This window comes from Ursus arctos, unplaced genomic scaffold (genome assembly GCF_023065955.2).
Source record: "Ursus arctos isolate Adak ecotype North America unplaced genomic scaffold, UrsArc2.0 scaffold_4, whole genome shotgun sequence".
Taxonomy (NCBI): domain Eukaryota; kingdom Metazoa; phylum Chordata; class Mammalia; order Carnivora; family Ursidae; genus Ursus; species Ursus arctos.
In genome coordinates this window covers 8,196,086-8,216,824 of record NW_026623056.1, presented here as the reverse complement: position 1 = coordinate 8,216,824, position 20,739 = coordinate 8,196,086, and the positions used below count along the sequence as shown (strand labels likewise).

At 36.3% G+C, this 20,739-nt stretch overlaps 1 protein-coding gene across 2 annotated transcripts in view; it reads right to left on the bottom strand.

Annotated features, from left to right (window-relative positions):
- Positions 1 to 20,487, bottom strand: part of NAALADL2 (N-acetylated alpha-linked acidic dipeptidase like 2) — a 1,320,052-nt gene extending 1,299,565 nt beyond the window's left edge. The window contains exon 1 of one of the 2 annotated variants that reach the window (XM_057306508.1): positions 20,336 to 20,487. The gene's annotated coding sequence lies outside the window, so the exon portion shown is untranslated. Of the gene's footprint in view, positions 1 to 19,881; positions 20,101 to 20,335 lie in introns of those variants that run through there. The other variant, XM_057306509.1, reaches the window with a different exon arrangement.
- Between the last annotated feature and the right edge of the window lie 252 nt (positions 20,488 to 20,739).

Here is a 20,739-nt window from a genome sequence, read left to right as displayed (position 1 = left end):
CAAATTTCATTAATTGTGTTGATATATAAAGATAAAACATTTTTAGTTCAATTGGGTCAAAATTACTTTTTTCAATATCAATTACTTGAACTGTTATTTTTTTAAAAGTACACATACACAGAGAATCATACATATATACCCAATCTCTTTAATAAAAGGACCCTTCAAGAAAAAGTCTACATTGTGTATAAAAATAAGTTTCAAAATAAAAAAGTTATTTTGAACTATAATGAAAATTTATATTACATATACTTCAAAATTATCAATAGCTTTCCATCATTTAAGGAACAGTCCTAGAGTAAGATACCAAAGATTCTTAGGCCTTTTTATATAAACCAACAGCTCAATAAAGATTGTAAAATGCTTAAAAATAACAGCATAGTCACTAACTCCTTCCTTTCCAGTCTACCTTACTTATTCTAATTATTACAGGAAGAAAAATATTGGCAAACAGTTTGAAATTTCATTTAACATTTTCACCTAAAAAAATGAATCATAATGGGATATCTTAAAGAGTTATCTACTTGAAAATGACAAATATTTAGTTCCCTTAAAAGTAATGTATATATTAATCTAATTAAACATTCATTTGGAATTTTGTCAAAATCAATCATTTTAGTTAACTCACTTTAATGCATTAAAACCCTGGGGCAACTATTATTTTAGACAAATTCCATTATATGAAAACATAATTGCAACAATTTCATTCATTTTAAAAATTGTTTGAAGCTTACAAACTACTGTACCACTGTTGTATGAAGCAGAAATAAACTTTTATTTTAAGACAACGTAAATGATTTATTGATAAGATGACATCCTCCCTCCTGAAAAGTGCCAGAAATGATAATAAGTAAACATAAGAAACTAGGATAAAATTACACACAAAAAATGAATTTAACAACTTTAAAATGATTATTTTACAGTTCAACTTACAAAGTTTTTCTACTATAAAACCTATCACTGTTCAATTTATTTCTTAAAATAAAAGATCTTATGCAGAATCATATTAGCTTATCTAACCACCCTTCAACTTGACTCCAAGTCTTCCTGTCAAGGTTGGCTATAAAGGTTCTTCTCATGTAGTTGGTATTTTTCGTTATTTTGTTATCCTTTTCTCTCAGTGTTAGACACTTACTGTTTCCAGCAAATAGGAGGCTTTTTACATAGTAGGACAAAAGTATACACAGCAGAGATAGTTGAGAACCATAAGCAGTCCTGCTGGTTCTTCCCCACAGGAGATAATGTGCTGTAATGCAGATTTTGCTTGACTCTCGGCAGGATCTCACAAAATCTGCAAATCCCTCCCAGCAGACCCAGCAACAAAACTATATTTTCCTATCTCCTCTATACAATGGTTTGTTTTATGTAGCATTCTTTTAAAGAAGGTGATTCACTGTGTGCAAGTTATCAGAGGCTGAGCAATTACTTTTACTTTTAAACTCTGCATGTTCCCACGCCTAATTAAAGCCCAGAGATATATAGACTTTCCACAAGTATCTTTGTAATGATATAAGAGAATACTGACAATGAAGCAAATAGGATTACTGAATTGCATTTTTTAAACTACACTCTACTAGCACCTCTAACATTATAAACCAATCAATCAGTTAAAAAGAAAGCAAACAAACCTTTAATTTTGTGAGACCCTTCCCTATTATAACTCTGTAATATGAACTGGCTTATTTTAGCTAACTTCATTGTGTGTTAACACTGGTGCTAAACAGGCCCTTTGTCTTCTCTTACTTTCACATCAAAAATATACTCTGGATTGAGTGGCTCAGTCAGTTAAGTGCCCAACTCTTGATTTCAGGTCAGGTCATGATTTCACCATTGTGAGACGGAGCCCCACGCCAGGCTCCCTGCTGGGCATGGAGCCTGCTTAAGATTCCCCCTCTCCCTCTCCTTCTGCCCCTCCTCCCCCACTCTCCCTCTGTAAAAACAAAACAAAAGAAAAAACAAACAAACAACAACAAAAAAAAAAAAACATAGGGAGGACATTTCATTTCTGATTTCGGTAGATTTGTGGGGAAAAAATGGTTATATATTCTGTGCCGATTTCCACTTAGAAAAACAGTGGCTGCATCATTTTATTTAATTATTCATTAAAGCTGTCTTTGCGTTGAGTTTGGAAGGATTTTGCAACATACAAAGATAAATGCTCTAATAATACCCTATCCTTTATAGAAATAGGAATAACATTTAGGAAGAAATATTTAAGAAGAAAATATTTTAAAACAAAAATCAGAGTTCCTTATGTGCACACTAATATTTTTTTCTCATGCCTTCCAAGTAAAACAATGGCATTAGAGTATTAAAAATTAGAGATATTTTTGCAACAAAAACCTGAGCAATAAGAAATCATATCTAATTATGTGACAAACTCCTAAAATAACCTAAGTAAAATACAATCATAAAACATACAATTTACTATTACCTCAGATTATTCTTTTAATGAAATGTGAAATTCAAAGTATGTAATGCCAGATAAGCTACTTATTCTTTAAAATAATCTTAACATATAGATATAAGAACAATAAACGCACACATGCACACACACATATATACACACACACACAGAGTGCTTTGTTAAATAAAAATGCAGACCTTGGTTTTTATTACATTTTGTGACTATTTTCAGAAATAATTTCAAAGTTTCCCCAGAAACATACATTATTTTGACTAGAATGTACTTTTGCATAGAGTAATAGTATTTTTTTTCCAATATGAATAAAAAGATCTTAAACCAGGGAAAAATCCACAGAGCCTTATCAAGGAATCTGAAGACCAAGCATTTTGTTCAATAATCTTGTCCATAACACTATCTATCTTTTCCTACAAAATGACAAATTTTATTGAAAAGAATATAATTATTAAATTCAGATATGCCCCTTACAGCCAACAGAATGTTTATAATATAGTACTGACAAACTGTTGTTGTACTCTTGAGATCAATAAAAAGTAAATTATACATAAAAAATCAATACTTAATTCATGCAGCCATCAGCATTAATATTGGTGTAAAATACTTCATTTTACATACAACAGAGGTAAAACACTTCATACTAGAAAAAAAATTTAAACTGTACAGTTTAATAATTAGTACTTCATTCCTTATACGCTACTTAACATCTTTGTATATATTCTCTCCAAGTATATTTATAGCTCTCAAGTTGCATAAGGACCTCCTGTTGAGGTTCATGCTAACTTTAAGAAAGGAGTCATATATATTTACGTATGTGCAATCACAATATATCAATCACAGCTAAACTGAAGTTGTCATACCAGTAGCAGAAAACATGGAGTTTTCCAGATTACAAAGAACAGGGAGGAAAAAGCCAAGGAATTAGCTAGCATGTAATTGGGGGAATGAAAGAAGGAAAGGAAAATCTAATCTTAAGAAGAGTTTTATCAATAAGCTTACTCAATTGAAGAGGAAAGCCTCAAAAAAACAAACTTGCATTGAAGGTTTAATATTTATGCAAACAACTGTCCAACAAGAGAAATAGATTTATTGTGTCCAAGCCAGATAATACATCATGTAATAATCAATAATTATGCTTACAAAGTTTAAAATAATATTTAAAGTACTCTCTATATATAATACATATACTCTATATATTCTACATATTGCAATACACTCTCTCTATATATTATGTTGAAAAAGCAGAATGTTAAAATTTCTGGTATGATCTCAAAAATGTAAGGAAAAAATTTAAAAAAAAATCAGAAGAAAAAATGCTGAGATTTTAAGAGGGCATCTCTGGGTAGTAACTAACGGGTGATTTTTTGTTTCTATTTCCTTATATATTTCTAGGCTTTCTGAATGTTCTGCAATGATTCTGTATTATTTTGATCATTAGAAAATAATTTATAAACATAAAATGTTTTTCAAAGAAAATAATTCCTGAAAGTCAATTTGAAATTAGTATAATAAATCAGAATGACACTCTACTTTTAACAGTTTTATAGTTGACACTTGAACATGAGTAAATTAAGAGTACTGACCCTCACACAGTCGAAAATCTCAAAAATCTACATATAACTTCTGGCTCCCCAAAAACTTAACTAATAGCCTACTGTTGACCAAAACCTTACTTATACCATAAACGGTTGATTAACACATACTTTGCATATGCATTATATACTGTATTCTTACTATAAAGATAGCTAAAGAAAAGAAAATGTCATTAAGAAAATAATAATTGGGGCGCCTGGGTGGCTCAGTCAGTTAAGTGTCTACCTTCGGCTCAGGTCACAATCCCAGGGTCCTGGGATGGAGCCCCACATCAGGCTCTCTGCTCAGCAGGGAGCCTGCTTCTCCCTCTCCCTCTGCCCCTCCCCCTGCTAGGGGTCTCTCACTCTCTCTCTCAAGGAAAAGAAAAGAAAAGAAAAGAAAAGAAAAGAAAAGAAAAGAAAAGAAAAGAAAAGAAAAGAAAAGAAATAAAACAGAAGAAAAGAAAAGAAAATCATAAGAGAAAATACATTTACCGTACTGTACTATTAAAAAAAAAATCTATGCATAAGTGGACCTGAGCAGTTCAAACCCATGTTGTTAGGGTCAACTGTACTTTCCTTTCAGAAAATTACACAGTAAGTAAACAAGTCTTAAATACATGATTTATATCACTGGGATCTTTCTATTCAAACTTCAAGCAGGAATAAATGTAAATGTTTCCATTTTTCTCACAGTTTTTATACATGAACATAAAAGCTAACCAAATACAAAATTGATCTCTGAATTCTTTCTCTTCCTGATCCAAGAGGAAAACACATTTAGGGCTGATATGATATGAAGAAGAAAAAAAAATCAGAAATAGTTCTTAGTGTGCTTTATTCTATATGTTGACTCCAGATGACATGACTCTTGTACCCTAGCATATCCCCTTTTTGTTGGCGATTGTTTATAGGTGATACTGGTGGAGGAGAAGGAGGATCATTCTGGTGTTTTTTGTGGGGTTTTTTGTTGTTGTTGTTGTTTTGCTTTTTCATTTTGCTTTAGCAGCATGTATTTATGTCTTATAAAGTTAGATCTCTGTAAAGCATTTTTAATCTTAGTAATGTTGCCAGTGTCCCATTAACATGTTAAGGCAACTTTCCAAAAAATTAAATAATTTTTTCACATCACTTCATAATTACAGAGCACGTACAATATAACATGCAGGTGGCTTTTGAAAACATGAACAAAAGGCAAGATCACTGTCATTAGGAACCCTAACACCACTTCGTAAAGCTTCAGTTGAATCCCATTTCAAAGACTGTATCTAAGTGAAGAAACTATCTTTGAAGCTTGCAGTGGTACACTTCATTTGAGGATCCTAAAGTGCTTTAAAAATCAGCATTTTTAATTCCCATTTTGAGGGTGAAACACTCAGTGATTCTATAATTGGGCTAAGATTATGGACTGACTCCAGCACAGACACCAAGAATTCCAAACAAGCATTCTTCCAATTCACTGTCCACAACCTGTTCTTCATATGCAAACCTCATTTAACACTGACATTGAGAACCAACTAAATAAACAGCCTTCATTTTCATTTTCCCCACCACCCCACTATCCTCAAATTTGACGTATTGTCCATTTTAAAGATTTACTTATTTGTTTCAAAGAGAGAGAGAGAGTGCCAGGGAGGGCAAGGGGGAAGGGCAGAGGGAAAGGGAGACAGAGAATCCCAAGCCGACTGTCCACTGAACATGGAGCCCAACCCAGGGCTCAATTCCACAACCCAGAGATCACGACTTGAGCTGAAACCAAAAGTCAGACCCTCGACCCACCAAGCCACCCAGACACCCCTATCACCCATTTTAAAACACACTGGTCTCTCACCATAGGCATCCAGTCCCTCATACCATCCAGTTTTCACATGGACTTTTTTCCCCCAGGAAAGCGCTACAGATTCTGGATGAGTGTATCCTACACCTTTTGGGCTACATGGACCCATAAAGGTTTTTAAAAAATCAAACCAAAAAAAAAAAAAAAATGACAGCATTAGTATAGAGTTATTAACTTTTTATTTTGTCCATAATGTTACTCAAAAGAATAGAATATAATTACAAAATAAAAGACAGTGGAAAAACTCATTGCATTATTCGTATTTTCTCATTTTGTCAAAGAACAGTGGGAATTCCCTAAAAAACTTGGGAGCCATTCCTCTGGACCATCCCCTTCCCTCCAGCCCCTGCTCTACTCTCTTGCCCATTCCCTCAGGTTTCCCTCTGCCCTGGAAGAATGCTGGCTACCCTGACCTTTAGAGCCCCAAAAAACATAACAGAGACTTAAATATATCAACTAAATTAGGAAGCAATCCTGAGTAGCTCAGTAGCTCCAGAAAAATAATGCAAAATAATGAATGAAAGTACATTGAGTGCATCTGCCACCTTAATGAAAAAAATGGGAAGGCCATTACTTACAACAACGCCTTTTCTTTAACACCAATACATGGATTTGGAGAGCAGCAGAGACCTGTATTGTGAGCAAGAACACCAATTTCTCATCCCAACTTGGTCTCATTTGAGTCAAACCTAGGTGAGTCTGAGCAGGTCATTTAATGTGTCTTTATAAAATGAAAAGGAATAAACTAGATGATCACTTAAGGTAACTTATACTCTACGAATATAAGCATAACGTTCTCTAGATAATAAAACATAAAAATAATGTTGATTTTCATATCCCAATATTTGTGTTTATCAGTTTTATATAATTATATACTTCAAAGAAGGATGTAACCTGGCTTCAGTGAAGGACACATAAAATAAGGCTGTTATAAACAAAAAGCTGATGTTCTAAAAATAATACACTTTTTTCAAGTTCACCAATCTCATTTTTCACACTCACATGTTCAGTATCAACAGAAGAAACAAAGAACAATCTGAAAACAGAGAAAGCACAATAAAATTCTGAAAAAGCAAATCCTAAAAGTATGTTACCAGGTACTACTATCTAATAATATCAGCATCAAATCATCATCTCTCCAATCTATGTAATAAAATAAAATGAGTATTTCCGATAAAACCATAGTTTTGTGAATTTTTTAAAAATAACAAGACAAAACACTATTTTACTTTTTAGTAATTATTTTCTTACTCCTCCAATTACAACACAAGCTCTGTGAAGGGTAAATCAGAATATTCTTCCTTGTTTTTCTCAGCCAAGAATAGCTCTCAATGTTTACTGAAGTTAGCTGAACTGAACCGAATCCTAGGTCCAACTGGTCTCCACTTACCTAGTATCACTATAAAAGCCCCAGATTTCCTAGATCTGTCCACACACCATGTTTCAGACCATATATCCCAATATTCATTTTGGGGAAAAAACATGGCCAAACTGATTTAATCTTTCTGTATCTCTACTTTTCCCCATGCTTCCCTACTGTGCAGTGTAACCTGGTGACAGTAAATATCCCAAAGGTAAACATGGGCCCAGTAGGTGGCATTCCTGAGGCCTACATGTGACCCATTTATAATTTCAACTCCAATTCTATTATTGACCCTCATACATTCCTTTCTTTTAGCTCTACCTTGAACATTTTTTATACTCTCAAGCTTCCTGCTTCTTACTCACAGAGTTCTTATCTACTTATTTTAAGTGTCTTTGACTTAGAAACAGACTTCCCCTGTATGACACTAGGATTCATCATCTTTCCTGTTCCTGCCCCACTTTCCCACCCACCCATTGATTCCCCCAACACACACACACACACACACACACACACACACACATAGTATGCTATCCTCCTCCATAAGCTTGCAAATGGGCAAAACCTGGCCCTACTGGCTATTCTCAGACACTTTGGGACAAAGTGTTTCTATCTATAAATCTATCTTCTCCTATTTTCGATCTATAATTTTCTATCTATTAATCTATCTTCTCCTTTCAGTAAACCAACTTCCTTTAAGCAGCAAAAGACAGTGAAATGACATGATGAAGTTGTATTTTCAACCACCAACCCTATCTGCTGTTATCCTAGGCATCCTCTGTGTGCCTGACAAGGATGAGTATAGCGTACACTCGCGAGATTATAATCTACTTGTGGAAGTACATCTCCACATAGGGAGTGGGGGGTGGAATTCAGGAGTAGCTCTGGTTTGACCTACTATGTGTTATAGCACATTACAGGGCACTTAGCTTCTGTCATGAAGATAAACTCATTTTAAAAGTTTAGTAAGCACACTCTGGGAATGTAATGATAAATGAATAAGGAGGCAAAGATTAAAAGACATTGTCTCTGCCCGTGTGGCAAATAGAACATGATGATAAAAGGAAGATACATGAAAATTGTGCTAATAAAGGCAACCATATGTACAAGAAAACATAGGACCACAGTGGAGGGAGTGTGACAGGCTCTGGGATGGGGGTGTGCCATTTACAAAAAGATACTTTAACTGGCTACTGCTGGATAGATAAGTGTCTATCATTTAGAGAAAGGAGAAAAGCATTCCAGGCAGACTATCCACACAAAACGCAAGCTGGCACGAAACAGTGCCAACACATCCCCCAAATGCATTGGACACACTTCTTCCTTCAGCATCTTCAGGCCAGAGTGCCCTGTTCTCCATACACATACACACACACACACACACACACACACGCACGCACACACACACACAAGCATGGGGTGGGGGTAGAGGAATTACAATCAAAATCTATGTTTAGGGTAAGGGACAGGGGATGAAGGTGGAATCTATAATGGAGGCCAGATTAAAATGGATTTGTTCAGTGGGCTAAGTTTAGTTTGATCCAAAGGCAGAGACTTTTAAGCAGAGGAGTGACAATATTAGACAACCAAGTATCAGACAACTGTTGGTAGATCGTGACTTGTAAAATCTCCCCAGTCTTTCACCCGCAAGGAAACCCCCTCACTAACCTCAACAAAGACTTTCCTTTGAGAAAGGAAAGCCCCTTCTTTGGGACTTGGCAAAGAACACAGAAAACAGTTTCAACCTAGCCAACGTCTGATTTCACCAGATCCCCTTCCCCAAGACTGCTAGAGAATGAGAAAATGGAGAAAAGGAAAGGAGGAAAAAAAGAGAAATAACATTTATTAAGTATTAGGTACCAAGCAATGTACTCGGTGCGTCACATAATTATCAGATTTATCTTCAAAACAACCTTCTGAGATAGATAAAATAATTCCCATTTTAAAGAAGCCAACCAAGTTGTCAAGTATCACAGAGTAGTAGAATACTGAGGTGGAAAATGGGATTTAAACCCAGACTGGACTAACTTCAAAGATATTCATGTATGTAAGCATAATACAGTTTCCCCTCATACCATCTTAATTCATTTTTACAACAATCTTTGTATAGTGGACTATTATTAGCATCACTTTATAAATAATTAAAATTCTGAAAGTTGGTCATACATATAATAAGTGGGTCGTGGAGGAAATGAGGTAAGGCAGGTGTCCTAGAAGGGTACATTAACTGCTTAAAAAAGTGAGCTACTGAAATACAGATACCAAACTGACAAGGCTCTTCCTTAATCCCTCCACACTGCATTAATGAACAATGTTTTATTGGTTTCACTGTTTTGGTTTTTTTTTTTTTTTTTTTAAGATTTATTTATTTGAGAGAAAGAGAACACATGCACATACACAAGCAGGGGGAGGAGCAGAGGGGGAGAATAGCAAGCGGATTCACTGCTGAGCTCAGAGCTAGACCTCAGGATCCTGACGTCATGACCTGAGCTGAAATCAAGAATCCCAGGTTTACCCAACTGAGCCACCCAAGCACCCTGCTATTCTTGTTTTTATATTAAAGTGAAGGAATAGTGACGCAGACAAAATACGTGTTGTAAAAATGGGTAGAGATTTCTTTCTCACTACCCCCAAAAATACATAAACCAAAAAGAAGACATGAGAAACAGCAATTCTTTAATCAGAAAGAGAGACTAGTATAATGGCAGTTCTTCTTTATCAAACATTAATTTACAGGTTTTGTAACTACTTTGTCCTGAATACACTGTGATTTTTTTTATCATAAAAATGCTTAGAGGAGTTCAAATTGGATAAATACTAAGAAAATGTCTACATTATAATACAAACACATCAAGCTTCTATTATGTACCTTTCTGCTTGCTTTACAATTGAATTGAATGACATGAAAAATCACACAATTAGATTTTTGTATGTGATACTGAACAAATAAGAGAAAAGCTGCTTCTTTACAGATATATACCAGGCAGCAATGAAGTCAAGAGCAACTTTCTCAATTCAAGGGAAGAACTGATGATTATGAGTCACTTGAACATCACCAATGTCACTAACTCTAATATTGACAATAAAGTAAACCCTCAGTGCTGGCAGAATCCACACCAACATTCCCAAATTAAGGTTGATACAGAGGTTAGATTCAGATGGCAACATACCATGTCATCCTTGGTAAAAGCAGAAACCAAGCCACCCTTTCTATACATACACGGTATCAGGTTTTTTTACTAACTTAAAAAATGTTCAACATTTAATAACCATTAAAATAGTTTTTTTTCATACTGAGTGAAATTAAAGATTTGGGGGAAAATTACATCATTTCAACCAGTGGAAAAGAATAAAATATATTTGACAAGATGAAGATGCACACTCTCTGCCTTGTCCTTTCTATCCACCCAACTCAAAATTAGTAAAGCAAGTGAAAAATATAGTTATATTTACGTTTTAACCTTGGAAAATAAGGAACATAATGAAGATGACAGTAGCCTGGACCTAATGTGTAAATAGCACTACAATAATATAATTATGAGGTACATTCAGATAACACAGCAAAAAAACTGAGATAAGAGATAGGAATTCTTTGCTTTATTCCGATAATCTAAAAAGAATGGTAAAAGGTAAGTGGAAAAGCAGCTACTACTATGACAGTACAAGAGTTCAACAGCACCTCCAAAACTCCAAAAAGACTTTAATTAATGCCTTACAGCTGAAAACCAGGGAGAAGATAGCTATTTTAAATATTTAAAATCACAAATTTTCAAAAAAATGAAGCTAATAATATCTTTAAAGCTATTAAAATAAGATATATGACAACTGTGCTTTAACAACACACTATTCATAAGTGACAATATGTGACACTAAAATCCCAGATCATGATTTCCTAGAAATACTTCTGAGAAAATCTATCAAGAAGAATTTCTGAGGCCCTAGCATAGAATAATTATCCTCATAGAATGTTGGTTAAACAAAATAATTAAAAGACCTCATATAGTTGTTGTAGACATTTGTACCTATAAAATCAAATGCGGCACAATGTCATTTAATAGTGTTTTTGATAATGCTAAAAAGTTATTTTCCTCCACCTCTCGGTTCCACAGGAAAACAGAAGAATGGTTGGGTACTTCAGACTTTCAACAAGGACCCCTCTTTTGTTGTGTTCCCCCATTTTCTCTTTTAAGTTTCATCTGGTCAATTGCAATACACAAATAAGGTTTAGTCATAGAGACAGACAGAGATCCTGGTCCCTATCTTCAGGCATATGAATGTCTAATGTCTAACCTTCAAAAACCCAAGTTTTGGAAGACAAACTTGAGATTAAGCCTTCAAAATCTTTCACAAATGACTTTATCTATATCTTTATTTATAACTATTTTAACTATTTAAAGCTCTCCTGAAGTATACTGATAATAATTCATCTTTCTTACATGGCCCCAAATATGAAATGACCTACCATGTACATAAAAATATCTCAAAAATTAGAAAGAAGAAAGTGAGTAACTCCTTAACTAAGTTAAATATCTCTGATTCTTTAGTATCTCTTTTGCAGGGTGCTCTAAAAGGGATCTTGTGGTGATGGAATACTTCTATACCTTGATTGTGGTAGTAAACTGCATGAATCTACACTTCAGATAAAATGACATAAAACTTTACACACATGTCATACCAAAGTCTATTTCCTAGTTTTAATACTGTACTATAGTCACATAAGATGTTATCAATGGGGGAAACCATAAAGATAACACAGGACCTTTCTGTTCTATCTGTCCACGTTCCTATACATCTACAGTTTCAAAGTAAAAAGTAAAAAAAGGGAGGGAAGCATCTCACAGAAATCATAATATCTCAATGCCAGGAGTATAGGAGAAAAATAGAACAGTAAAGAGGAATATTAGTCTCACAAATCTAAGATACCAGTGTGGGCAAATACCAGGAAAGCAAGTAAACCAAAGCAGGTAGATAATGGCAAATAATCTGAATATTTGATAGTATACAATAAGCTTAATGGGACTAAACATGATATGAACATGACAACCAAACTATCTATCTGTATGTCAACCTATATCCTTTCCTGGGGTCTGAAAATATATTTGAAAGAAATTATTTCAATGTTTTGAATTTTAGTCTAAAAATCATGTATTTTACATTGATGTCATATTCACATTTGTTTATGTTTTTAAACATTTAATTTACCAGTTAAATTACTTAACTACTATGAAAATTAATAAAGGGAAACCTCATTTAAAGTGGAGTCAGGGAGCCCTGAAGGGAGAGCTCTCGTGCACCAACTTGCCATCAAAGCTTACTACACATTCCTGGGCAGAAAGAAGTTCACTTTACAACCCCAGCAAGAAGAAGGAAGATTTCCTCTTTGCCCAGCAACAGCCTAGCCAAAAACAAACTGCCACAACTCAGCCAATGAGAAACCATCACCATTCTGAACTCTCACTTTCCTCCAAAAGATTTTTGTTCAAAGCAGCCCCTCCCAACTTTCTCCATTTTCTCTATAAAATAACAGTTCCTCTACCTATGTCCTCAAGATTTGCCTACGGTTTGCCAGCACTTATTTGTCCCAAATTGTAATTCCTCTGCTACTCCTAAATAAATTTTCATTTTGCTGATAAAATAAGTGGCCATTTTATTTTTAACATTAACATTTTTCCCAAAAAAACTTTTTTTTAGTATATCTGACATTCATTGAAGATGGCCATGTTTATCTGTGGCTTGAAACCCTCCAACACAACTGAAGAGTACCACAACTGAAGAATCATCATTTTACTTTACAGTTACAAGGTGGTGATTTACAAATCATTTTGGCTGGCCAATGCTGAAATAGCCACTAGACGCTTGTTGACTAAGTTATCTTTGGGAAAATTCTTAGAAGAGGAATAACTGCTAGCAATCTATCATTTCAGCTCTGACTTCCTAAAAACAGGCTTATCCCAGGAACCATGTACCTTCTATAAACAGAGCATCCCCAGGGAAACATCATTCACACACCATCTCATTTCAACAAGAAGCAGTAAAGCCTTGAGGCATTTTCACAAACATACATACATAAGAGTAGGCTTCCTGCATAATTAGCTTAAAAATACCTAGTTCTTATTTTTAAAGTTTCCTGGGAATGTAGCAAAATTAAATTTAGGAAAGGGTCCAAGACTGTAAGGCTCCTTTAGTCATTCCCAATCAGATTCACATCACTTGAGAAGGCTGGTTAAAGGAAGCTTTTATCACCTAAATGTAATTAAAAATCTCAAGCTGACTTCTACAACCAGCATTTCAAAAAAAGTATTACAGTGCACCAGAAGGTATTTACTTTGGTTTGAACACACTCTAAGAGTTCTGAAGCCTAGCAGGAAATATGTTTCAGGTTTGGTTTAAAAAAAAAAAAAAAAAAATCGGAATGGTCCCCTCTGGGAACTAAGCTACAAGTGCTTCTCAAAACCAGGAGATGCCTAAAAAATTGTCAAATCACTGAGAAATGTGTTAAATTGACAATTAAAACAAAACAAAATAAGACCAAAAAAAAAAAAAAAACATATTTACAGAGAGAGTACGATTTGTTTAAAAGTGTTTCTACTTTCTGTGTTTTCTCCAGTTTCTAAGTGTAAAAAGATAAACAAATTCAAAGTACATTTAAGAATGCATTATTTGAGGTTATTTTATCACTAATGATTAACTGGACTCAATGCACAAGAATAAGACAGCACAACTTATGCAGAGTTATAAATTTACCAATAAATGAGGCTGGACCAATATAATAAAGTCCTAAAACTGAAGAAGTTAATGAATAATTTTATATGCCAAAGTTGTAAAAAAGGAAAAAGCCATCTCTAAAACAGAAAACATTCACAGGCTACATATAATGGAAAAAGTCAAAAGTATAGAATTTTCATTATCTGTTTTTAAAGGATTTACGCTCTTCTAAAGTTTTTCATAACTAAATATCTAAAAATAAAATATCTGTAATATATCCTAAACAAACCATACTTTGGTAATTAATATTGAAAGCATAAATTCCCATTATGATTAAAACGTAACTTTTTAAACATTGAAACCACACTTACAAACAAGTAGGGAAAATCATGCTGAGCTCAAAATACTAGGTTTCTATGCAAGACAAATCACCTTTCTTATCTGAACCGCTCAGATCAAAATGTCAAAACAATTAAAACACAATTTTGTCCAACATCAATATCCTATGCAACAGTGCAAAACAGACAAGCCTGATTTCAAGCATACCGTTTGCTTTTAAATGGCAAACAAATTGAGCAATGAATCAAATTTTGCAAAAGAAAACATGAGACAATATGCCAGACCACAGAGGTCAAGGAATTCATCAATACTCGCTTTCTATGTAACTCTATGTTTTTGGCTTAGGGGTAAAAATTATCTATTCCTTCATACAAATACAAAAATAGACAAACAATAGGACAGATATTTAACTGCCTATACATCAAATATGATTATAAATCACATATTTTTAAAAATCACATTGATTTTATAGCCATGTGACTGCTTATATTTATGTGTATACATATCTGTATGTTTGTGTGTGTAGTAAGAAAAAAGGAGAGCTTAAATTTTTATCTTAACAAACCTCATTCTTCCATGTTGCTATCTTATCTATTTCTTCGAATGTACCACGTAAAAAAAATTATATAATCATATTTTTGAGCTGCAAGAAGCACTAAAATGATCCTGAGCTACCTCTTCATTTTTCAGTTAAAAAAAAAAACAAAAAATTGAAGGTGAAAGAAGACATGGGCACAAAAACTATCTGGGAACAGAACTGGGACTAGAACTCTGGGCCCCTAACTTCTAATTTTTTGCACCAAACAATCATGTCATATAATAATGGTATGAACACCTAAAAACTGATAAATATTGTCAGAAGAAACAATAATAGGCTCCTATTGTTATATATTTACTTAATTTTTTAAGTATTCTTTCAAAAATAAGGCCTCATGAGAAAATGATGACATACTAGAATTTTCTATCAAGGCATACTTAAGATTTCATACCTCTTCAACTGCAATGTACATTCAGTATTAGTCAGAATCTTACAAGCTTTACACATACAGTCACAACATAGGACTTTAACTGCAAAGCATTGATTTATGAATTTTCATACTCTCATTGGCTAAAATTCATATATATTTTTCCTATGTATCTAAAAAGAATGTAGCATTATAGTTACGGATATGGATGCTGTAACATGAGTGCCTGGTCACTACTTACTACTATGTAACCATGGGCAAGTTACTTACCCATTTGTGGCTTATTTTCATTTCTGAAATATTAAGACCTACCTCATAGGGTCTTGGTGAAAATTAAACCTGTTAGTACATACAAACCAAAACAACAGTGCTAGCTCTTAGTAAATGCTCAAAAAATATTAGCTATTATTGCTAATTTTTGGTGCACTAATAGATTAACTAACATATTGCAGCTAAAGGAATCTCAGAGATCACATAGAACAGGGTTTGGCAAACATTTTGTAAAAGACCAAAGAGTAAATATTGAGCCTTCTCAAGCCACAGCATCTCTGTCTCAACTACTCAACGCTATAGTCTATGACAAATGCAGACACAGATAATAAACTGATAGATGTAGTTGTGCTCCAAAAAAACTTTACTTATAAAAACAGGTGGCAGGCTGGATTTGGTCTGAGGGCTATAGTTTGCAGCCCCCTGAGACAGAATAACACCACACTCTACCAAGAAAAGAAAGAATAGATCAAACGAGTAACAGAAATTTGTCCAGCAAGCCATTGGCAAGTACAGAACTAGAACCAACTACAATGCAGCTCAATTGTTTTTTTACCTATCCATACAGGAGAGATTCCATGAAGTCTTCATATTCTAATCTACAAACAGAAACAATCTCTGCATTTTCTACTCTCCCACACTATACAAGAGCAACAGAAAACTGACAGATTTTAAAGGGTGATGAATACATTGGGATTCATTATACTATTCTGCTTTTGAGTGTCTGATAATTTCCATAATACATTTTTTTATAAAAACCTCTCAAGGTATTTATCGATTATTCAGAATATTTGTGTACATTCTTTTGGCTTTTTTTCTCTACTAGATATGGTAATTTGAAGGGAGGGATTATGTCATTTGCATCTTGGTATCACCATCTCCTGCCAAGACCTCAGACAGAACCCTGTTTTATAATTAGAATTCAGTAAACAAACGGTCCCTAAATAAGTGATGGAAAGTTTTCTCAAGTCCTATTTCCAACTCCAACAATCCTCTCCATCTCGTCAAACTGCTCAGTATCCATTAGCAATGTTGTCAAAATGCTATCTTTCCCTATACTCAATTTGTTGCCAATCCAGTCTCATTATACCATTTTCAAAATCCAACCTGAAATCTATTCCTAGCTAACATCTCCTTCCAGGTCGAATACCACCTATACATAAGTAGATTCACCACCAACAATAACACTGTTCTCCATTAGATCACACAGCTAAAGGAATCTGTTAAAATTAAAGCATCTGTTTGATATGATGATAACATCCTTACAACTTTATTGTAGTTATCTAACAGCAGTAGAGGTAAAATTCAATGTTTTTACCTTCCTCATCACAGCCTTTCCCAGATTTCTTGATAAAATCTTACTTACCTTATTTCTTCCTTCACCTGTAGCTCACTTTTATTCTACAATCTCAACTTTCTTTCCAAGTCTTCTCTGGAGCAGAAACCAAGTCTGAAATTCCCCTTCTTCTTTCCTCAACAAACACATATTTCTTTGCTTTAAGGAATTTTCAGAATGTCAAAGCACACGCTCACCAAATATACCACTAAGCAAATGGGAAGAAAAGATATTTCCCACAAATTTCTAATGTACCACAACTGCCCACCACTCAACACAATGAGAAAAGAGAAGTGATCCAACGAGAATATCCATACACAGCCCCACCTGCATCTGTGTCCAGTTTTCCTTCTCTCTTATTACTACTGATATATAGCCCATCCTAGTAATAGATAGCCTCTCCTTTTGCACCCTAACATGAGAGCAATCCCTCTTTTTCCTGTATCATCAATTTCCCAGGTCTATAGGCTCTCTGTCATTAGCATAACAGTGTACCATTGTTTCACACATCTTTGAAACCTATCATATAGCCCTCCAACAAATCCTCCATTTCTCTCCCTATCTTTTCAATAAAAATCTTCAAAGGATGTATACCATCACCCTCTTCAATTTTCTCTTCTACTTTTCAAACATTCCAAACAAGCTTTCACCACCCACCACTCCATGGAAACTGCTATCATCAAGGTCATCAATGATTTCCTTTGCTAAGTCAATTCTCAATCTTCATCTTTAAAACAGTTGGTGAGTCCCCTACTTCTTCAAATACTTCCTTCGTTTGGCTTCCAGGATCCTACAGTCTCCAACTCTTCCTATTACCAAGCATGCAGTTCATTTTTAGGATCCTTTGATGGTTCTTTCTCATCTCATAATGTGGGAGTGCCCCAAGTCTTGATCCTCGGTCCTCTTCAGTTTTCTAAACCCACACATTTTTTTTTAAGAATTTATCCAATCACTTCACTTTTAAAATCAGTTATTTGCTGAAAAATCCCAAATGTGTATCGTTAGCCTGGCTTTTTAGACTGCCTGCTTGACATCCCCACTTGGATATTTAAAATGCATCTAACCCTTAACTTGTTCAAATCCAAATTCTTAATCTTCACCATGTCTTTCTCCTACTATCTTCCCATCTCAGTAAATGGAAATCTATATTTTCCATTGCTTAGGTAATTGCGTTCTCCTAAGTTTCTTTTGCTTTCATACTCCGTACCCAATCTGTCATCAAATCCTGTGGATTGTACCATCAAAATACATCCAGAATATGAACTTTTCCCCATCTCCACTGTTACCATCCTGGTCTAACCTAACATCATGTGTCACATGGGTTATTATAAAAGCCTATCTGGCACCCCTGCTTCTACCCTTGCCTTCTTCCTTCAATCTGTTCTCAACATAGCAGCCAGAGTAATGGTGTTAAGTAGTTGTCAGTGCTGATGAAAACACTCCAAAGGCTTCCTATATCACTTTGAGTAAAATCTAGAGTCATTGCAATAGTTTACTAGACCATTTGTACAATCTAGCCTCTATTTCATTTAAGACCACATATCCTACGTCCCTCCATCCTCCACCCTACTCCACCCACACTGGCTTCTTTGCTGATCTCTGAACACATCCGTATGTAGGGTCTCTGCATTTTCTGTTCTGTGCACCTAGAAAGCTCTTGCCCCAAATATCACATGGCTGACTCCCTTCACCTCACCTGCTCTAAGTCTACTGAAAGGTCACCTTCTCTGGAGGCCTTCCCTTACAATTCTATTTTAAACCACTAAACATACACACCACACACATATCCCCTTTCTCCACAGCACTCATTATAGTACCACCACATATTTTTCTATTTATTATATATACTGTCTCCCTCCACTAACATGTATATTCCAAGAAAGCAGTGCTTTATTCCAGTGCCAAAAACAATGCTTGGCACACATCAAGCATTTGATAAATTTGGTGACTAAATGAATAAATATTGAGGTCTCTGTGAATCTTTTATTGCTTTTGTAAGTAATTAATAAATTGATTTCATCCTTGTTGGTCCTAAAATAAAATTCTATAATACTCTTTGTATGGTACCAGGAATATATTAGATCACTCTTATGAAGAGGAGTTACTTTCATATTTCCCAGAAGTCCTGAGATCAGAAATTACTGTCAATTACAGGGAAGGAAAAGCTCTGAGTAGTTTCAGGTGAAAGTACTGTTGAACAATAGCCTCTTCTTATTAAGAACTGGTAGGAGGGTTTAAAGAAATGGGGCAAATCCTACTCAAACATCAAAGCTCAGTTTAAAACTCAACCCTTTCCTTAATTTTCTTTCCCCCATTCACCCAGAGCACTTTGTACCACTAACGCAGTACTCATTATGGTCCCTTCTCCTGGATATAGAGTCTCTGTAGGACAAGAACTGAATCTCGTTTCTCTTAACCTGTCACCCACTATCCATGACTGGCATTCAAAGAACTGTTACTGGATTGAACTAAATAGAGTGAATAACACAGGAACCCATGACATAACTGCTTGTTTGTCAAGATGTAGTCCATCAACAGGCAGCACCACTATCTAGGTTCCTAAGGTCGGTTTCTAACATACCCAAGTCTTCTGTTCTGCATAGCTAAATGTAGTAGGAGGACATACACGCACAGGTCCATGATCTATTACTCTGCTCCGGATGCACAAGGAACAGTAAGCAAAGGAACCATAGAAAAGTAAATGATCCTGTATGTGTACTTGTTATTCTAAGAGTAAAGAACAAAAGAATACAGACACCAAAAAATGAGATAGCCAATAAAGGAGGGAAAATGGGGGGCGGAGGGGCTGTAAAGAATGTGGAAAACAAAGGGATCAGGGGGCTACAGGTTGGCGCTACGGAAGAATGAAACTGCAGGGCAAATGTGTACTAAGGCAGACACTAAGGTAGACGCCGGCGCAGACACTAATCATAGGCTGCTCTTTCAACACTTTCTCATAAACTTCCTTGAGAAAGCCATCCTGCGCGTCCTCTGTAGCGGCATTCCACACGCGGGGCGTCACGCTGGGCGAGCCATCCCCAAAACACCGGTCCGCAGCGCCACTTGTCTTTACCTGCGTCCCACTAGGGTGCCGCGTCCGGCAGCCCAGCTGGCGTGCATGCATGTGTGAACGTGTCAGAAAAGGGCACTCGGGAGCTCCTGGACTCCGCTCTTAGAACAATCGGCTTCGGGAGGTGGGCGGGGGCCTGGGAGAGAGGATGGGGCTCCTTCGGCTGCCGAGTGCCCGGGCTGAATGGGGGGAGAGGGGGCGGCCGGAGCCAGGTGCCCCGCGCACCGCCCCTCGAGGTTGCCCCCGCCCCGCCCCGCCGCCGCCGCCGCCGGAGCGCCCCACCGCCCGGGTCCCGACGCCGGGTTGGCGTCCCGGGACCCGCGCAGGGGTGCGGCCAGCGCCACAGCCGCGCCAGCCTGGGCGGGAGGGAGGGCCGGACGGCTCGGCCGAGACCGCGCCGCCTCAGAGCGCCGAGCTGGTTTTCGCAAAACTTTGAAAACAGAAGGACTCCGATTACCTGAGCGGCGCGGGCGCGGGCGCGGGCTCGTCTGCGGTACGGCTGCCGGGCGCGGGCCGGGTTTTCAGCAGCCGTAAAGCGGGAGGAGAGCGCGCGAGCCGCGGCGCGAGCCCTCGCCCCCGAGCGGCGGCCCCGGCGCCTCCGCCGCGAGCGTCAGCCGCTTGGCAAGGAGCGGGCTGGGCTGAGTCATAATAAAAGACACGTTTGCCGAGCGAAGTGGGAAGAGGGGCCTCGAGGACCCGTGTTAAACGGCGAGAGGCTTAAAAATAGGAAAGAGATTTTTTTTTTTTTAAGTGACCGAAACCGAAAAACTTGCCTCATGGTGGGACAGATACGAGCTCTCTCTCTCTCTCTATATATATATATATAATTTGCACATAGTTTACAAATACTCTTTGTGTCTA